This window comes from Coregonus clupeaformis, chromosome 25 (assembly GCF_020615455.1).
Source record: "Coregonus clupeaformis isolate EN_2021a chromosome 25, ASM2061545v1, whole genome shotgun sequence".
Lineage (NCBI taxonomy): Eukaryota > Metazoa > Chordata > Actinopteri > Salmoniformes > Salmonidae > Coregonus > Coregonus clupeaformis.
The window spans coordinates 34,833,947-34,853,632 of NC_059216.1; the positions used below are offsets into that span (position 1 = coordinate 34,833,947).

A 19,686-nucleotide genomic window follows, 5' to 3' on the forward strand; every position below is an offset into this window, starting at 1 on the left:
TTTTTTCATTAAGCTATCATCATGTCAAAGATTGGTAAAATAATCGTATTAAAACCCAATCATTGGAACGCACCCCAACCAAGCACTAAGCACGACCCCGAGTCCTCGACACTGACTAACTACAAGAGCCGGAATGCATTGCGAGAGGATTGCAACAGATGTACTTGATTTGCTCCCTATTTACGACTTACCGTATTGTGCTTTATTTACATGGCGATCCCCTTGTCCTGAAAATATGTTCAACAAGAAACCACGAAGAAACTTTAGGTAAAGGAAAGGAGAATCGAGCGATGAAGATGAACGGAGAGGGTGATGACATAAGTAAAACACAAGTTACCGCTGATAGCATAAAGCCCTCCAAGTTGCCGCAGAACAAGTCGGACTCGAGTGGTGCTGAAGACGTAGTGGAAGATAGTGGACCGTTCGCTGTTACTAGACCGCCTAACAGCAAAGAGAACAAGGATGGACGAAAGAATAAAGAAAACGTGCTCAGCTTCTCTGACGACAAAGAAGGTATGCTTTTATTTTTTTTTATAAATGTAAGCACCATAGACTGTCACCCAGTACCTGGGCTCCTCAAGCCAAGGTACTGGTTCACATAGACTGTAAAAATAAGGTAAGTACAGGCCCCAGACATTTCAAATGTCATTAACTTTACTGTACGGTGGGCGGTGCATCTACATTCTTATATGGCTTCCCTCCTTGTGCCTTCTTACTTTGTATTGATCTGAAAACACAGGACAGATGGCAGCATTATGTAAAATATCTACCAGGATATATATGTATAATATCTTCCAGGATTTTATTTTCAGCTATCCAGTTCCATAGTGCAGGTGGAGGAAAGGAGAGGAACAAGGAGAGGGGTGAATCAATTGTATTTCCTTGATTCCTCACGTCGTCTGTCTTTGCCTCCTCAAAACACATTGGAAGAGAAGATCAGAGGGACCTCAGATCTTCTGCTCCTAATGTTTTGACAAGGAGACGAGGAGGGAGGATATGAGGAATCAAGAGAATACGTTTGAGATTCACCCCTCTCCTTAGCTATACGGTGCATTCGGAAAGTATTCAGACACCTTGACTTTTTCCACATTTTGTTACGTCACAGCCTTATTCTAAAATTGATTCAATGGTTTTTTTCTCTCCACAATCTACACACAATACCCCATAATGACAAAGCAAAAACAGGTTTACAATATCTTGCAAATTTATAAATAAAAAATGGAAATATCACATTTTACATAAGTATTCTGTACTCAGTACTTTGTTGAAGCACCTTTGGCAGCGATTACAGCCTCAAGTCTTCTTGGGTATGATGCTTCTAGCTCGGCACAGCTGTATTTGGGGAGTTTCTCCCATTCTCTGCAGATCCTCTCAAGCTCTGTCAGGTTGGATGGGGAGCATCGCTGCACAGCTATTTTCAGGTCTCTCCAGAAATGTTGGATCGGGTTCAAGTCCGGGCTCTGGCTGGGCCACTCAAGGGCATTCAGAGACTTGTCCCGAAGCCACTCCTGCATTGTCTTGGCTGTGTGCTTAGGGTCGTTGTCCTGTTGGAAGGTGAACCTTCGCCCCAGTCTGAGCGCTCTGGAGCAGGTTTTCATCAAGGATCTCTCTGTACTTTGCTCTGTTCATCTTTCCCTCGATCCGGACTAGTCTCCCAGTCCTTGCCGCTGAAAAACATCCCCACAGCATGATGCTGCCACCACCACCATTTTTCAACGTACCATAGGCATGGTGCCAGGTTTCCTCCAGATGTGACGCTTGGCATCCAGGCCAAAGAGTTCAATCTTGGTTTCATCAGACCAGAGAATCTTGTTTCTCATGGTCTGAGAGTCTTTAGGTGACTTTGGCAAACTCCAAGCGGGCTGTCATGTGCCTTTTACTGAGGAGTGGCTTCCGTCTGGCCACTACCATAAAGGCCTGATTGGTGGAGTGCTGCAGAGATGGTTGTCCTTCTGGAAGATTCTCCAATCTCCACAGAGGAACTCTGGGGCTCTGTCAGAGTGACCATCAGGTTCTTGGTCACCTCCCTGACCAAGGCCCTTCTCCCCTGTTTGCTCAGTTTGGCCGGGCGGCCAGCTCTAGGAAGAGTCTTGGTGGTTCCAAACTTCTTCCATGTAAGAATGATGGAGGCCATTGTATTCTTGGTACCCTTCCCCAGATCTGTGCCTCGACACAATCCTGTTTCAGAGCTCTATGGACAATTCCTTCGACCTCATGGGTTGGTTTTTGCTTTGACATGCACTGTCAACTGAGGGACCATATATAGACAGGTGTGTGCCTTTCCAAATCATGTCCAATCAATTGAATGTACCACAGGTGGACTCCAATAAAGTTGTAAAAACATCTCAAGGATGATCAATGGAAACAGCATGCACCTGAGCTAAATTGCAAGTCTCATAGCAAAGGGTCTGAATACTTATGTAAATAAGGTATTTCTGTTTTTTATTTTTTTAAATAAATGTGCAAACATTTCTAAACCAGTTTTTTTTTCACTTTGTCATTATGGGGTATTGTGTGTAGATTGAGGGGAAATAAATATTTAATCAATTTTAGAATAAGGCTATAACGTGAAAAAGTGAAGGGGTCTGAATACTTTCCAAATGCACTATACATACCAAGGAAGGTCTTACAGGTGTCAAGATTGGAAAACAAACCCACATTATATCTCTAAATGCAGATAATATTTTACTATTGATTTCTAACCCAGAAACCTCTATTCCCATTCTTATTGACTTAATTAAGAGATTTAGCTTTTTTTCTGGCCACATAATACATTTTAATAAATCAGAAGCTATGCCTCTACGGAGCTTGAGTGACAACAACAATTTGAATGACTTCCCGTTCAATTGGACAAAAAATGGTTTTGTTTATCTTGGTTTAAACATTTTGAAGGAACTTTACAACCTGTTTAACGGCTACTTTGCACCTGTACTTATTAGGGCAGTTAAGGAAGACCTAGATAGGTGGATGGACATGCCATTTATCATGGTTGGGTAGAGTTAATATGATTTAAAAATTGTTTTCCCCAGACTGTATCCTCTCCATTATATATAACGAAAAATACTTTAAATTAACTCAAATACCTGTAAATCCAATGTAAAAATAAAGAAAAACCCTTGAATGAGTAGGTGTGTCCAAACTTTTGACTGGTCGTGTAGATTAAAATGAAAGCAGAATTCTCTGATACCTGTTGTAAGGAAAAAGGCACTCATGGCCATCTGTTTTGGACTTTAACCAGTACAAATAGCCATGGGTCCATTCTTATAGGATATATGAACATGCCCTCCATCTCCATTTTGACATTTTCCCGCAAAACAGCAGTCTCAACGTCAACAGTGAAGAGGCGACTCCGGGATGCTGACTTTCTAGGCAGAGTTGCAAAGAAAAAGCCATATCTCAGACTGGCCAATAAAAAGAAAAGATTAAGATGGGCAGTCTAAGATATGGCTTTTTCTTTGCTACTCTGCCTAGAAGGTGAGCATCCCGGAGTCGCGTCTGACACTGGTGTTTTGCGGGTACTATTTAATGAAGCTGCCAGGTGAGGACCTGTGACGTGCCTGTTTCTCAAACTAGACACTAATGTATTTGTCCTCTTGCTCAGTTGTGCACTGGGGCCTCCCACTCCTCTTTCTATTCTGGTTAGAGCCAGTTTGCGCTGTTCTGTGAAGGGAGTAGTACACAGCTTTGTACGAGATCTTCAGTTTCTTGGCAATTTCTCGCATGGAATAGCCTTCATTTCTCAGAACAAGAATAGACTGACGAGTTTCAGAAGAAAGTTCTTTGTTTCTGGCCATTTTGAGCCTGCAATCGAACCCACAATTGCTGATGCTCCAGATACTCAACTAGTCTCAAGAAGGCCAGTTTTATTGCTTCTTTAATCAGCACAACCGTTTTCAGCTGTGCTAACATAATTGCAAAAGGGTTTTCTAATTATCAATTAGTCTTTTTTTTTTATGATAAACTTGGATTAGCAAACACAACGTGCCATTGGAACACAGGACTGATGGTTGCTGAAAATGGGCCTCTGTACCCCTACAGAGACCCATGGGGCGGCGCACAATTGGCCCAGCGTCGTCCAGGGTAGGGGAGGGAATGGCCGGCAGGGATGTAGCTCAGTTGGTAGAGCATGGCGTTTGCAACGCCAGGGTTGTGGGTTCGATTCCCACGGGGGGCCAGTATGATTTTTTAAAATAATAATCTATAAAAAATGATGTATGTACTCACTAACTGTAAGTCGCTCTGGATAAGAGTGTCTGCTAAATGACAAAAATGTAAATGTAAAAATCAGCCGTTTCCAGCTACAATAGCCATTTACAACATTAACAATGTCTACACTGTATTTCTGATCAATTCTATGTTATTTTAATGGCCTTTAAAAAATAAAAAAAATTTACAAGGACATTTCTAAGTGACCCGAAACTTTTGATCGGTAGTGTATGTACAATTTGTGTTTGACGTTGACCTGAAACAAGAAATTATATAATGAAGAATATATATGTATCTAAAAATAGAAAATACAATTGAGATCGATTTTCCTATCTCGAGGTTAAATAAAAATATTACTATATTAAGTGCCAAATAAAGTAACCGCGTTGACTGTATCAGGGTTGATGATTTCATCTTAAGTCATCCATGAATCCCCTTGTGACACGGGGAATGGAAGCTTGTTGTGTGCAACAGGGAGGGGCAATTGAATTCAAGCTTTACAAAAAAAATTGCCTGTCTATCTATGGGTAACTGGGTTGATGTGTTATGCTCAACCCGCTAAGTTTTCTACCACAAAACACCAGAAAATTGCCAAAAAGAGTAGAACCAGCTCACCTGCTTTTACACTGATTTGACCATTTACATGTTGAAGATGTTTCTCTGGAAAAAAATATTTGAAAATGATTAATTTGCCCATATTAAAACGAGAGTTCAGTTCACGCAACAAGGTTGACCTTAAAATGGACAGGTGTAAATAAATCACTAATCACATGAAATAAATAATAATCTTTAGAAATGACTTTGTCAAAGCAACAAACTAACTAGGGCTTTACAATGATGGAGACATTTGGGGTTAAATGGGTTCAAATCAAGTCACAGAGGGTGCACGGAGGGACGTCAAAATACTGCATTTTGGCCTTTTAGCAAGTATTTTTATATACAAAATCAGTTTTATTGAATTCTCCATGTGGTCTATGTTAAAGGGCACTTCATTTAATATAACAGGCTTTTCAAAATGCAATATTGGTGTACAATTTCTACTGACATTTCAAAGGGACGCAAAAGGCACTCTTTTCGTGGAACGACCCAACTCTTCTTTTCTTCCTCTTCCCATTTGAAGGATCTGGGATCAAACTGAAGAAATGGTCAGATAAAGCTGTGGTCTTCCAAGCCAGGAGGAAGGAGGCTTCCCCTGCAAAGACTTCCCGTCCTAATGGTAAGCACAACATTGGCATTTATTGTCAAATCGTCTACTACTACAACCACAAATAATCTTAGACGAGAGACACCATAGTCACAGACATAAAAACACAATTTCTTTATGATCACCTATCTATATTGTTGTAAAAACACACCACTGTTTAGGCTACATGATTGATCTCTCTAACCATGTCTCGGTGTTGACCCCAGCCAGGAGAGATGTGACTGTGGTTGCATCCCCGAAAGAGAGGACTGGTAGCGACGTGTCCGGGGAAGAACTGTCCCCAGAGAGCGACGGAGACGCCAAGTCAACCACATCCAGCTCTGCCTCCTCCATGTCATCCAGATTCTCAAAGTCTTCCAGATCCTCCAAGTCCTCCACTCAGAAACATAAACCAGGTCAGTCACGCAGATAGCTCGCTCTCCAAAGCAAAGGCTGCAATTAATTAAGTAAACAAAATCTAAGTGCAAGAATAATTCCATGCACAGTATTATCAAGAGTGAGTTTGTCACCAGTTTTTTGCATCCACACCTGTCTTTGCAAGATAGGATGGTCCACCTGTGGTCTACACAGAGACAGGCAGATGGGCAGCGTTCTGAACGATATCCCTTGTGTCGTTGTGTGTAATGGTGATCCCGGACTCGAGGAGGATCCAGGCAGCTAGGAGGCAGCGTCAGAAGGCCAGAGCCCAGAAAGACTACATCTCCCTGGGCAGGGATGGGGAGAGCTCCCCCCGGAACCCAGACCACGAGGACCTGGAGGAACGCAGCGATGAAGGTGATGAGGATAAGCCAGATGACCATGAGAGAAGGATCAAGTTTGCCCCGCGGTCCAAAACCATCAGGGAGAGGATAGCAGAGAAGATGGGTACGAGAGGAGGGGAACAGAATGGTCTATGGTTTTGTTCTCTCGGATGACAGTTTTAGCTTTTTTTTACTTACTTTTTTCTAACCATTAGGCTAATGCATGGATAATAAACAGACCATCTTTAATCAAACCCCAGAATGATATATGCGTCGGTTATAGAAAGTGGCGTGAGAGTTGTAGCTGAACTAACACTGAGTATACCAAACATTAGGAACACCTTCCTAATATTGAGTTGCACCCCCCCTTTTGCCCTCAGAACAGCCTCAATTCATCAGGGCATGGACTCTACATGGTGTCAAGCGTTCCACTGGGATGCTGGCCCATGTTGACTCCAATGCTCCCACAGTTGTGTCAAGTTAGCTGGATGTCCTTTGGGTGGTGGACCATTGTTGATGCACACGGGAAACTGTTGAGCGTGAAAAACCCAGCAGCATTGCAGTTCTTGACACAAACCGGTGTGCCTGGCACCTACTACCATACCCCGTTCAAAGGCAGTTAAATATTTTGTCTTGCCTATTCACCCTCTGAATGGCACATACACAATCCATGTCTCAATTGTGTCAAACCTTAAAAATCCATCTTTAACATGTCTCCTCCCCTTCATCTACACTGATTTGAAGTGGATTTAACAAGTGACATCAATAAGTGATCATAGCTTTCACCTGGTCAGTCTATGTCATGGAAAGGGCAGGTGTTCAAAATGTTTTGTATACTCGGTGTATATCACAGCTACTTTGACTGAGTGCAAAACAACTGATTTCAGCACCATGTTTTTAGTCCTTGTTGTGTTGGTACAGGAGGTAGTGAGTGTCTTTCTCGCTGTATTTCTGTATATGGCTCTGTCGCTCACTCCCTGCTTGTGTTAATACTGGAGGGAGTGATGGTGATGATAGTGACTCTGACCAGGAAAGAGAGGATAATAACCTGTGGGAGGAGCAACAGATTGGGAAGGGAGTCAAGTGACACCCTGGAGAACAGGTAAGATACTGACCCCTCTACTTTCTAAGTCACATACAAACACACATCACTCATCTCTCTCTCACGCCATCACCTCACCGCCTCTACCTCAATCACCTTACCACCTCTGTCTCTGTCTGTCTGTCCCTCCAGAGTCCATCAGGCAGTGGCAGCAGTGGCTCTGTGAGGATAAGCAGCAGCAGACGGAAACAGAGAGTCAACATCCCAGAGTCTCTGCCTCCACATGGTCAAGAAGAGGATCACTGGGAAGTGAGTTCATTCATTTATCCATTCATCTGTCTTTACATTGGCCTCTCAATACTATATACCTCATGTACTCTAGCTGCAAAATAGGATGTTTGTCTAGTAAATCATCCTCCCTCCATACCTCTCCCCCTCCTCTCCTCCCCCTCACCAGACTGTGTGATCTGAGGGAGGTCCACAGGGCTCATGAGGCAGACCTGAGGAGGATGGAGGTGGACATGGACAGCTCTAGAACCTCTGGAGAACCTGGAGAGTGGTTCCGCCGACCGCCAACTGCGGTTCTACCGCGCCACCAACGCCTACGTTCAGAACCTGGTGGAATGTCTGAGAGAGAAGGTCAGAAAACAGAGGGCTTCTGGGTAACAGGAAGAGTCTGTTGGGATGCTCTGGTGTTTTATAAGTCTTTAAAATGACAAGAAGAAGGACCTTGAGATATAATGAGCGAAAATTGAGGAAAACTAAACTTCCGGAGGACCTATCATCCTTTCACTCCCTACGCTCTACCTTCTCTTCCTCTGTATCCGCTGCTAAAGCCACTTTCTATCACTCTAAATTTCAAGCTTCTGCCTCTTTTCCACCTTCTCCTCCCTCCTCAATCCTCCACCTCCTCCCTTTGTCAACCACTTTGAAAAGAAGGTTGACGACATCCGCTCCTCATTCAGTCAGCCTATTGAGTCCACTGGTCCCACTCAAACAGAACTACCCTACACCTTGACCTCTTTTTCCTCTCTCCAGATGAAATCCTTTGACTAGTGAGGTCCGGCCGCCCGACAACCTGCTCGCTCGACCCCATCCCCTCCAGACCATCTCTGGAGACCTTCCCTCATCCCTGGCCACTGACTGCGTCCCCTATGTCTTCAAAATGGGCAGAGTTGCTCCCCTCCTCAAGAAAACAACACTCAACCCCTCTGACATCAAACTACAGACCGGTATCCCTTATTTCTTTCTTTTCTGACATCCACGTGGCAACACGCATCTCTGCGTGCCTGGCAGACAGCTTAGCTTGGATGTCGGCCCACCACCTCAAGCTCAACCTTGACAAGACAGAGCTGCTCTTCCTCCCGGGAAAGACCTGCTCCGAGACCAATCCATCACGGTTGACAACTTCACAGTGTCCCCCTCCCGGAGTGCAAATAACTTTGGAGTGACCTTGGACAACACCCTGTCGTTCTCTGCAAACATCAAAGCAGTGAATCGTTCATGCTCTACAACAATTCCGTGGAGTATGACCCTACCTCACACGGGAAGCGGCGCAGGTCCTAGTCTAAGCACTTGTCATCTCCCATCTGGACTACTGCAATTCGCTGTTGGCTGGGCTCCCTGCTTGTGCCATCAAACCCCTGCAACTTATCCAGAACGCTGCAGCCCGCCTGGTGTTCAACCTTCCCAAGTTCTCCCATGTCAACCCGCTCCTCCGCACACTCCACTGACTTCCAGTCGAAGCTCTCGCATCCACTACAAGACCATGGTACTTGCCTACGTAGCAGCAAGAGGAACTGCCCCTCCCTACCTTCAGGCTATGCTCAACCCGAGTACTCCGCTCTGCCACTTCTGGTCTCTTTGTCCTCCCTCCCCCTCAGCCCAGTCAAAGCTATTCTCTGTATCTTAAAGAGTCTTAAATAATCCCCCCCCCCCCTTTTGTGAACTAACACTCGCACTTGACTCTTTCTCCCCCTACTAGCACCGACTTTGCTGATAGCTACTTTGAGGAAAAATGTACTTACTCTGAGATAAATGGTTGTCCCACCTAGCTGTTTTAAGATGAATGCAACTGTAAGTCGCTCTGGATAAGAGCGTATGCTAAATGGCTAAAATGTAATAATGTAAACCTTGTGGTAATCAGACAATGTTATTGAGGTGTGGGGGGGTCACATTTTAAATGAAATAAACAAATATGGATTGATCATCCCTAGATTGTGGAGATCAATAGTGTGGAGGTGGACATGCACACTCTGCTGTCTGAACAGGCGGAGGCTCTGTTGTCAAGGAGACAAGAGGCCGTACAACAGGAGTCATCTCGCCTGCAGCAGCTCAGCTGTGAGTCATTCTTTGTGTGTCTGTGTGCATATACTCTGATTGTGTGGTCCCAGTCAGTGAAAAGGCGGAATGTGAACTTTCTACCATAATTCACCTCCTCACACAGTTGATCTGTTTATTTTTCATTAGCTGTAGTTGGGTGCATTTATAGACTAATTCTCTCTCTAGATGCCACTGATCCACACTGTGAAGGAGATTCAGGGGGAAGCGTGAATGAAAAACAGAATAAAATGTGAGTGGGTATATTCCCTTTAGTACTTCCTGACACATCACATCGCTTTAGCTTTTAGATTAATTCCTTAATTCCTCACTGCATCCTGATGTACTCTATGATATGATTGTCTCTCCATCCAGTGAGCCAGGTGAGAAAGACTATGGTAGCCTGCCGGCCGACAGCGAGCTTTCACCTAAGGAAGAGGCTGAACTGCAGAAGGGGAGAGGTGAGGATTGTAGCTGTCCTGGGCGAGGACAAATGTCCTCCACTTACCAAACGTGTTGGTGACACCTTGATTTCAGCCCAGTATTTTATTTCCAAATGGGTTTGTGTAAAGAAAAATACAGAATACTTTTTTTATCGAACAATTTGCCATTCTGTTCCTTACAGAGTTAGTTAGTGCTAGCTCTCTAAAGCACAGAATTACAGACAGCGTTTTCCATCATGTCTAATCCAGCGGAGATCCTGAGCAGGTCCCAGGGTGTGTTCTGTGACGTGCAGGAGGACTTCTGGGAGGTGAAGAAGGTTCTGTCTCGCTTCGACGAGTGGAGAGGAGCCTTCTCCGAGTCCTACCACTCAGCCTACATCAGCCTCTGTCTGCCCAAACTACTCAACCCACTCATCAGACACCAGCTCTTAGGCTGGAACCCCCTACATGTATGGTATATATATATATATATATACACACACAATGGTAAATCTTAGCACTGGCAGTAACGCTAATTGTATTAACCAAAATCAGTAATGAAAATTAGTACTGGAAGTCTGTGTTTTCAGGTTTATATCTGTTGACTGAGGGCTCATTTGAATTTCAAATGTGTGTAATTTGAGCGACTACCTCATTGTCATTTTCTCTCTGTGTATCAGGCTGCAGGGGAGGACTTTGATGCTCTGCCGTGGTGCTCTGCCGTGGAGACCTTCTGCCACGGACTGGGTTACCAGGAGGCAGAGCACACAGACCGGAAAACACTGCCTGCTATCATAGAGAAGACCCTGCTGCCCAAGATACAAGGTCAACACATAGACACACACACAACCTATTGATGTGTATATCACTCCCCTTTCAAAGTTGTCATGGGTGTCCCTGTGATTTTACTGAGGTGTGTCTCACTTTAATGGGTCCTCCTCCCAGGTTTTGTGGAGTTAGTGTGGGACCCTCTGTCCAGCCGTCAGTCGGTGTGTCTGTCTGAGCTGTGCTGCAGGACGACTACTCTCTGTTTGAGGGAGAGCAGAGCAAACCAGTCAAGGTAACAGTTAAAACTGCTTCCACAGTGCAGAGCCCGCACTCTAGCAGTAATGCCCCCAGCCAGTCACATTAACTACTCCCCAAATGTAAAAAATATATACTACTAATAAAAAATTGCTTCCACAGACAATCCAACATTCGGACCATACTCTATTCATGGTTCTAGTCACAAAGATTGCCAACCAGAAAGTTGACTGGCTGTAGTCACAAAATGGGAGAGAACCTTTTTGAAACCTAACTACTACCTGTGAGTGTGTCAGAATTTAAATAAGTCCTGTTCACTCTCTGTCCCTGTCCTGTCCCCTGCCAGGCTTTTGTAGAAGCAGTGAGTGGCAGATTGGGGAGTTCAGTGGATGATGACATCTTCATTCCTCACTACCTTAAGAAGTGAGTGAATTCACCAGTTATCTCAACACTTAGAGGATATGTGATTCTTTAAGTATTTACTGGAATTCATGTGTTTATACCAAGCTTGTCATACCGTAGCTCACAGTACTTTACCATAACTGCCTGGTGCTTTGGCAGGTTTTTAGACGACAAGTCTTCTCCACAGAGGAGGTTCGGAGACCAGCAGTTCTGGACAGCTATGAAGGTACGTAACAACACTCAGTTTAAAGATGATATTTTTCAACGATGCGTTTTCTAAGAGAGGGGTATAGTGGACTGTAGTGAGTGACCATGTGGCTCAGTTAGCCCATTACCACTTCTACCAATAATCAAGTCCAGTCAAGAGATAGTGCTTTCGTCACAGCTCCTTGTGTGCTGGCATGTGCAGCTATCCCCTGCCTTTACTGCGTGGTCTCTCTAGCCATTTCTGTAACATCCAATGCATTGCTTTAGTGGTGTTTCTATCTTGTATATTAGCTCCTAGGTAACATGGGCCAGTGGGATGGTTTGATACCTGAACACGCTCTAAAGGAGCTGATGTTGGACAAACTCCTGAACCGCTACCTTATGACGACGCTACTCAACGAGACCCAATCTCAGGACTCTGTCAATAAATGTAAAAAGGTGTGTAGGTGAATTGCATGTGTCTAATGTTCATGTATTGTCTATGGGGGTTTCAAGGTGTTTGCTAGGGGAATAATTGCTCTGCCGTCTTCAATGTGGCTCAGTTTAGTGGTGTCATCTTCAAGTTTTTCTCAAATTAACTGAGATTTATCTCTCTCTCTCTCATCTTTCTCGCTGAGCAGGTTGCGGCGTGTTTTCCTCAGTCCTGGTTTAAAGACGTGAGCTCCTGTCCCTCTCAGCTGAAGTCCTTCAGTGATCACCTCCTCCAGACTGCCCATTCAGTCTACAAACAGCAGCCTGACCACCCCAACACACGGTAGCACTGCCTACCTACCTCAAATATACTTTTACGATAGGTATAATCATGTGACATGGTCAGGATAGTGTTTTGATGTTAATGTATGTAATGTGGTTTCTATTTCCTGTAGGGCCGTGGTGAGCGATGTGCTGACTGTTCTGGGAAGCATCAAGGCCTGGGACAAGGTGTCGACGATATCAGACAAATACCTGTCCTAGTGTGGCCTATTGTGTCAACCATACATCATGTCATATTTGTTGTAATTTTGTACATTACAAAACTGTATTAGTATTTTTTTTGAATAAATAAATATTATAATTCTAACAGATGTTTGGTCCAGTTCCCCTCTAAACTGTTTTTATTTTTGTTTCTGTCTTACCTCTTTTAAGAAAAAGTTAGAGGGCTTGTAGCTTCATCCCCAGGGCTGAGTATGCTTCATCCGTCCTTCAAAAAATGTGTATACCCTTAGTGTGTATATGAGGAGAAAACAACTTATTTTACAGTATGTAATGGCAGTGGAGTTTATTTATTGACGTGCAAAATGTATCACGGATGGCAGGCAGATGGCACTATTTTTCCTTTTAAGTCGTTTGTCTGCGTCCAACTGGAATCTATGCAGCCGGCTATACACTCATGTCCCTCAGCAACCGGCTCGTACATAAAACATCCTCCATTCAGGCTGCAAGGGCATCAATTTCCTTCTTAACTAGCTTTAATGGCGAGCCACTGGGGGCAGAAAACTGGAAAAATGCATACGGTCTTAATAAAACACAATTTTTCCTCCACCATTACATTTTACATTTTAGTCATTTAGCAGACGCTCTTATCCAGAGCGACTTACAGGAGCAATTAGGGTTAAGTGCCTTGCTCAAGGGCACATTTACGTCATTTAGCAGACGCTCTTATCCAGAGCGACTACAAATTGGTCCATTCACCCTATAGCCAGTGGGATAACCACTTTTTTTTGGGGGGGGGTAGAAGGATTACTTTATCCTATCCCAGGTGTTCCTTAAAGAGGTGGGGTTTCAAATGTCTCCGGAAGGTGGTGAGTGACTCCGCTGTCCTGGCGTCGTGAGGGAGCTTGTTCCACCATTGGGGTGCCAGAGCAGCGAACAGTTTTGACTGGGCTGAGCGGGAACTATGCTTCCGCAGAGGAAGGGAGCCAGCAGGCCAGAGGTGGATGAACGCAATGCCCTCGTTTGGGTGTAGGGACTGATCAGAGCCTGAAGGTACGGAGGTGCCGTTCCCCTCACTGCTCCATAGGCAAGCACCATGGTCTTGTAACGGATGCGAGCTTCAACTGGAAGCCAGTGGAGTGTGCGGAGGAGGGGGGTGACGTGAGAGAACTTGGGAAGGTTGAACACCAGACGGGCTGCGGCATTCTGGATGAGTTGTAGGGGTTTAATGGCACAGGCAGGGAGCCCAGCCAACAGCGAGTTGCAGTAATCCAGACGGGAGATGACAAGTGCTTGGATTAGGACCTGTGCCGCTTCCTGTGTAAGGCAGGGTCGTACTCTCCGAATGTTGTAGAGCATGAACCTGCAGGATCGGGTCACCGCCTTGATGTTAGCGGAGAACGACAGGGTGTTGTCCAGGGTCACGCCAAGGCTCTTCGCACTCTGGGAGGAGGACACAACGGAGTTGTCAACCGTGATGGCGAGATCATGGAACGGGCAGTCCTTCCCGGGAGGAAGAGCAGCTCCGTCTTGCCAGGGTTCAGCTTGAGGTGGTGATCCGTCATCCATACTGATATGTCGGCCAGACATGCAGAGATGCGATTCGCCACCTGGTTATCAGAAGGGGGAAAGGAGAAGATTAGTTGTGTATCGTCAGCGTAGCAATGATAGGAGAGGCCATGTGAGGATATGACAGAGCCAAGTGACTTGGTGTATAGGGAGAAAAGGAGAGGGCCTAGAACTGAGCCCTGGGGGACACCAGTGGTGAGAGCACGTGGTGCGGAGACAGCTTCTCGCCACGCCACTTGGTAGGAGCGACCGGTCAGGTAGGACGCAATCCAGGAGTGAGCCGCGCCGGAGATGCCCAGCTCGGAGAGGGTGGAGAGGAGGATCTGATGGTTCACAGTATCAAAGGCAGCAGACAGGTCTAGAAGGACAAGAGGAGAGAGAGTTAGCTTTAGCAGTGCGGAGAGCCTCCGTGACACAGAGAAGAGCAGTCTCAGTTGAATGACCAGTCCTGAAACCTGACTGGTTTGGATCAAGAAGGTCATTCTGAGAGAGATAGCAGGAGAGTTGGCTAAAGACGGCACGCTCAATAGTTTTGGAAAGAAAAGAAAGAAGGGATACTGGTCTGTAGTTGTTGACATCAGTGGGATCGAGTGTTGGTTTTTTGAGGAGGGGTGCAACTCTCGCTCTCTTGAAGACGGAAGGGACATGGCCAGCGGTCAAGGATGAGTTGATCAGCGAGGTGAGGTAGGGGAGAAGGTCACCGGAGATGGTCTGGAGAAGAGAGGAGGGGATGGGGTCAAGCGGGCAGGTTGTTGGGCGGCCTGCAGTCACTAGTCGCAAGATTTTATCTGGAGAGAGAGGGGAGAAAGAAGTCAAAGCATAGGGTAGGGCAGTGTGAGCAGGACCAGCAGTGTCATTAGACTTAACAAACGAGGATCGGATGTCGTCAACCTTCTTTTCAAAGTGGTTGACAAAGTCATCCACAGAGAGGGAGGAGGGGGGGGGATTCAGCAGTGAGGAGAATGTGGCAAAGAGCTTCCTAGGGTTAGAGGCAGATGCTTGGAATTTAGAGTGGTAGAAAGTGGCCTTAGCAGCAGAAACAGATGAAGAAAATGTAGAGAGGAGGGAGTGAAAAGATGCCAGGTCGGCAGGGGAGTTTAGTTTTCTTCCATTTCCGCTCAGCTGCCCTGAGCTCTGTTCTGTGAGCTCGCAATGAGTCATCAAGCCACGGAGCTGGAGGGGAGGACCGAGCCGGCCGGGAGGATAGGGGACACAGGGAGTCAAAGGATGCAGAAAGGGAGGAGAGGAGGGTTGAGGAGGCAGAATCAGGAGATTGGAGGGAGAAGGATTGAGCAGAGGGAAGAGATGATAGGATGGAAGAGGAGAGAGTAGTGGGAGAGAGCGAAGGTTGCGGTGGCGCGTTACCATCTGTGTAGGGGCAGAGTGAGTAGTGTTGGAGGAGAGCGAGAGAGAAAAGGATACAAAGTAGTGGTCGGAGACATGGAGGGGAGTTGCAGTGAGATTAGTAGAAGAGCAACATCTAGTAAAGATGAAGTCAAGCGTATTGCCTGCCTTGTGAGTGGGGGGGATGGTGAGGTCAAAAGAGGAGAGGAGTGGAAAGAAGGAGGCAGAGAGAAATGAGTCAAATGTAGACGTAGGGAGGTTGAAATCCCCCAAAACTGTGAAGGGTGAGCCATCCTCAGGAAAGGAACTTATCAAGGCGTCAAGCTCATTGATGAACTCTCCAAGGGAACCTGGAGGGCGATAGATGACAAGGATATTAAGCTTAAATGGGCTAGTGACTGTGACAGCGTGGAATTCAAATGAGGAGATAGACAGATGGGTTAGGGGAAAAATTGAGAATGACCACTTGGGAGAGATGAGGATTCCTGTGCCACCACCCCTCTGACCAGATGCTCTCGGGGTATGCGAGAACACAAGGTCAGACGAGGAGAGAGCAGTAGGAGTAGCAGTGTTTTCAGTGGTAATCCATGTTTCCGTCAGCGCCAGGAAGTCGAGGGACTGGAGGGTAGCATAGGCTGGGATGAAGTCAGCCTTGTTGGCGGCAGAACGGCAGTTCCAGAGGCTGCCTGAGACCTGGAACTCCAGGTGTGTGGTGCGTGCAGGGACCACCAGGTTAGAGAGGCAGCAGCCACGCGGTGTGAGGCGTTTGTGTAGCCTGTGCGGAGAGGAGAGAACAGGGATAGGCAGAGGCATAGTTGACAGGCTGCAGCAGATGGCTACAATAATGCAGAGGAGATCGGAATGAAATGAACTAAACATCTGGGAAAGGAGAGAGCAGACCTCCCTCACCAAAAAAAATATATATAACTCTCCCAACTTCCACCTCAGAAACTATAATTGTTTCACTGAACCACCCGAATAAAACTCTCCCAACTTCCACTTTAGAAATTAGAATTGTTGTAAACTACAGCAGACTGTTATCAGTAGCTGTAATTAAGTACAGCAGCTACCAACCACCTAACGTTAATGCCTCGGATAATGAGGTTAGAAAAACAGCTGAATGGTGGCAGCTAGCTGGCTCAATCACAGGTACTCTTAAGCATGAGATAACATTGGAAACAACTAACCACAGTTGCTAAAAGTTACCAGTAGCTACCCGCTAGCTAGCTAGCTAGCTAGCTAGCTAGCTTTGTTGGTCCAAGTAGTGGGTAAGCTAGCCTCGTGCTTCGCCGGGGTCCGCCGAATACAATACTTACCTACAATAATTACCTACAATAACCTACAATAACTACCTGAGTAAGCTACCTATAATACCAAACTACAATACCTACCTACAATCTAAATACATGGTTTAAGCTTTACTCAACACCATATAAGAAGCCAAGCTTACCTTTCATAACGCAGCAATGATTAAACGTTGGGTAGCTAGCACAAAGATATTGTATTTAGCTACTACAGTACAGCCAGCTGGTAGTGTTGGCTAGCTAGCAATGGCTGCTGTGTTGACTTCGTTTGAAAAACGGCGTCGCTGCGAACGAATGTAGCTGGCTAAAAGGATAATGGTTTTAGTTGCTACCGTTGCTAATAGCTACTCGCCAGCTAATCCAGGAGGTGAGTTAGCTAGCTAGCTTCGTGCTACACCCGGCACCGCCGAATACAAAAGTAACCTACAATAACTACACAACAACTACCCACAACAGCCCACGATGCCTACCTATACTACTTAATAATATACAGCCCACGATGCCTACCTATAATACTTAACTACAATCTAAATAAATAGTTTAAGCCTTACTCGACAAAGCCCAAGCTATGTATAGAGCCAAACTGGCAGACTGCAATCAGTAGCCGTAATTAAGTACAGCAGCTACCAACCACCTAACGTTAATGATAATGAGGTTAGAAAAACAGCTGAATGGTGGCGGCTAGCTGGCTCAATCACAGGTACTCTTAAGCGTGAAATAACATTGGAAACAACTAACCACAGTTGCTAAAAGTTACCAGTAGCTACCCGCTAGCTAGCTAGCTAGCTTTGTTGGTCCAAGTAGTGGGTAAGCTAGCCTCGTGCTTCGCCGGGGTCCGCCGAATACAGTCCTTACCTACAATAATTACCTACAATAACCTACAATAACTACCTGAGTAAACTACCTATAATACCTAACTACAATACCTACCTACAATCTAAATACATGGTTTAAGCTTTACTCAACACCATATAAGAAGCCAAGCTTACCTCCTGCTAGAGAAAACACAACCTCACCATGCTAGAGTGGCTAATACTACTTCCCGATGTTGCACACTGCGTTCAAACGGGTAAACAACAGACTGCTGCAACCTGATTGGCTGAACATCAGGAAGTAGCATTAGCCATACATTTTTCTAAATGAATCCAATCTTTTAGTAGTTGGACTTGTACCTGTTACTGAGATGGCTGTTCCAGTTTATATGATTTAGGTAGTCTCAATCAATCCCTACCCCGTAAGTCATTCTGAAAGCAGGTTGCGGTGATTTAAAAGTTCCAATTGTTGGACATCCTCACTGGCTGGATTCCAATAGGAATTACACATCACTTTGCAAGCCAGCATAATGTGGCTTGCAGGCTTGATGGTCTAAACCAGTTTGAAACCAATGTGTTAGGGTGTTATTCTCAAAGAAAGGCCTTATGATACAGGTATAGTGCATTCGGAAAGTATTCAGACCCCTAGATGTGACGCTTGGCATTCAGGCCAAAGAGTTAAATCTTGGTTTCATCAGAAAATAATCTTGTTTCTCATGGTCTGAGTCCTTTAGGTGCATTTTGGCAAACTCCAAGCGGGCATTCATGTGCCTTTTACTGAGAAGTGGCTTCTGTCTGGCCACTCTACCATAAAAGCCTGATTGGGGAGTGCTGCAGAGATGGTTGTCCTTCTGGAAGGTTCTCCCATCTCCACAGAGGAACTCTGGAGCTCTGTCAGAGTTACCATCGGGTTCTTGGTCACCTCCTTGACCAAGGCCCTTCTACTCCGATTGCTATTTGGCCGGGCGACCAGCTTTAGGAAGAGTCTTGGTGGTTCCAAACTTCTTCCATTTAAGAATGATGGAGGCCACTGTGTTCTTGGGGACCTTCAATACTGCAGAAATGTTTTGGTACCCTTCCCCAGATCTGTGCTTCGACACAATCCTGTCTCTGAGTTCTACGGACAATTCCTTCGAACTGTTAGCTTGGTTTTTGATCTGACATGCACTGTCAACTGTGGGACCTTATATAGACAGGTATGTGACTTAAATCATGTCCAGTCAATTGAATTTACCACAGGTGGACTCCAATCAAGCTGTAGAAACATCTCAAGGATGATCAATGGAAACAGGATGCACTTGAGCTCAAATTCGAATCTCATATCAAAGGGTCTGAATACTTATGTAAATAAGGTATTTCCGTTTTTTATTTGTACTAAATGTGTAAAAAAAATTACAAACCTGTTTTCGCTTTGTCATTATGGGGTATTGTGTGTAGATAATTTAATCAATTTTAGAATAAGGCTGCAACGTAACAAAATATGGAAAAAGGGAAGGGTTCTGAATACTTTCCGAATGCACTGTAGTGTATGTTACTTTTAACATATAACATTCTTGTTGAATAGCCAGTTCTCTTTTTGAGTTTGCATTAAATATTGTACACTCCAGATAAACATTATTTGAACATATCTGAATGTCTAACATCTGTTTGATGCTACAGAGCCCTGTACAGTTTACAGTATAAAGAAAGGGAAGCTTAGGCATAACCCCAGAGCGATAGAGATATGCAGGTAGCATGCAACGACACCGACATGCTTTTCTTTATGTGAGATGGCTACTGCATCTGCTATACAAATATAGACGTACAGAAGGAGGGTTATTCGTAAATTTTCTATCGAAATATTTTGTATAAAGATAAGCTTTATATTGTTAGATTATAGGAGTAACTCTGGTAGGCCAGAAACAGTCTTCCTCACCTCAAGTACAATTGTCGGAGTCAGTTGGAGTGCTGGGGCGCGCTGCCTTAATCTCATAGGCCTGCAGTAGCAAAATTTTAATAATAGCCACACCATACCAAACTTTCACAAACGCTTCTAAACTATATTACTTTGCAGAAATCCGAGGCTTAAATGATGCCAAGCACACACATGGATTTACACCGATGCATTCATTGAAAACATAATTTTTCCTGACACAGGCCATCTCCATATGCCGGCTCTCTCAGCTGACGACCTGTCTCCC

At 45.1% G+C, this 19,686-nt stretch overlaps 1 pseudogene; it reads left to right on the plus strand.

Annotated features, from left to right (window-relative positions):
- Positions 1 to 196: 196 nt before the first annotated feature.
- Positions 197 to 12,627, plus strand: LOC121539630 (annotated as a pseudogene).
- The last annotated feature ends 7,059 nt before the right edge of the window (positions 12,628 to 19,686 follow it).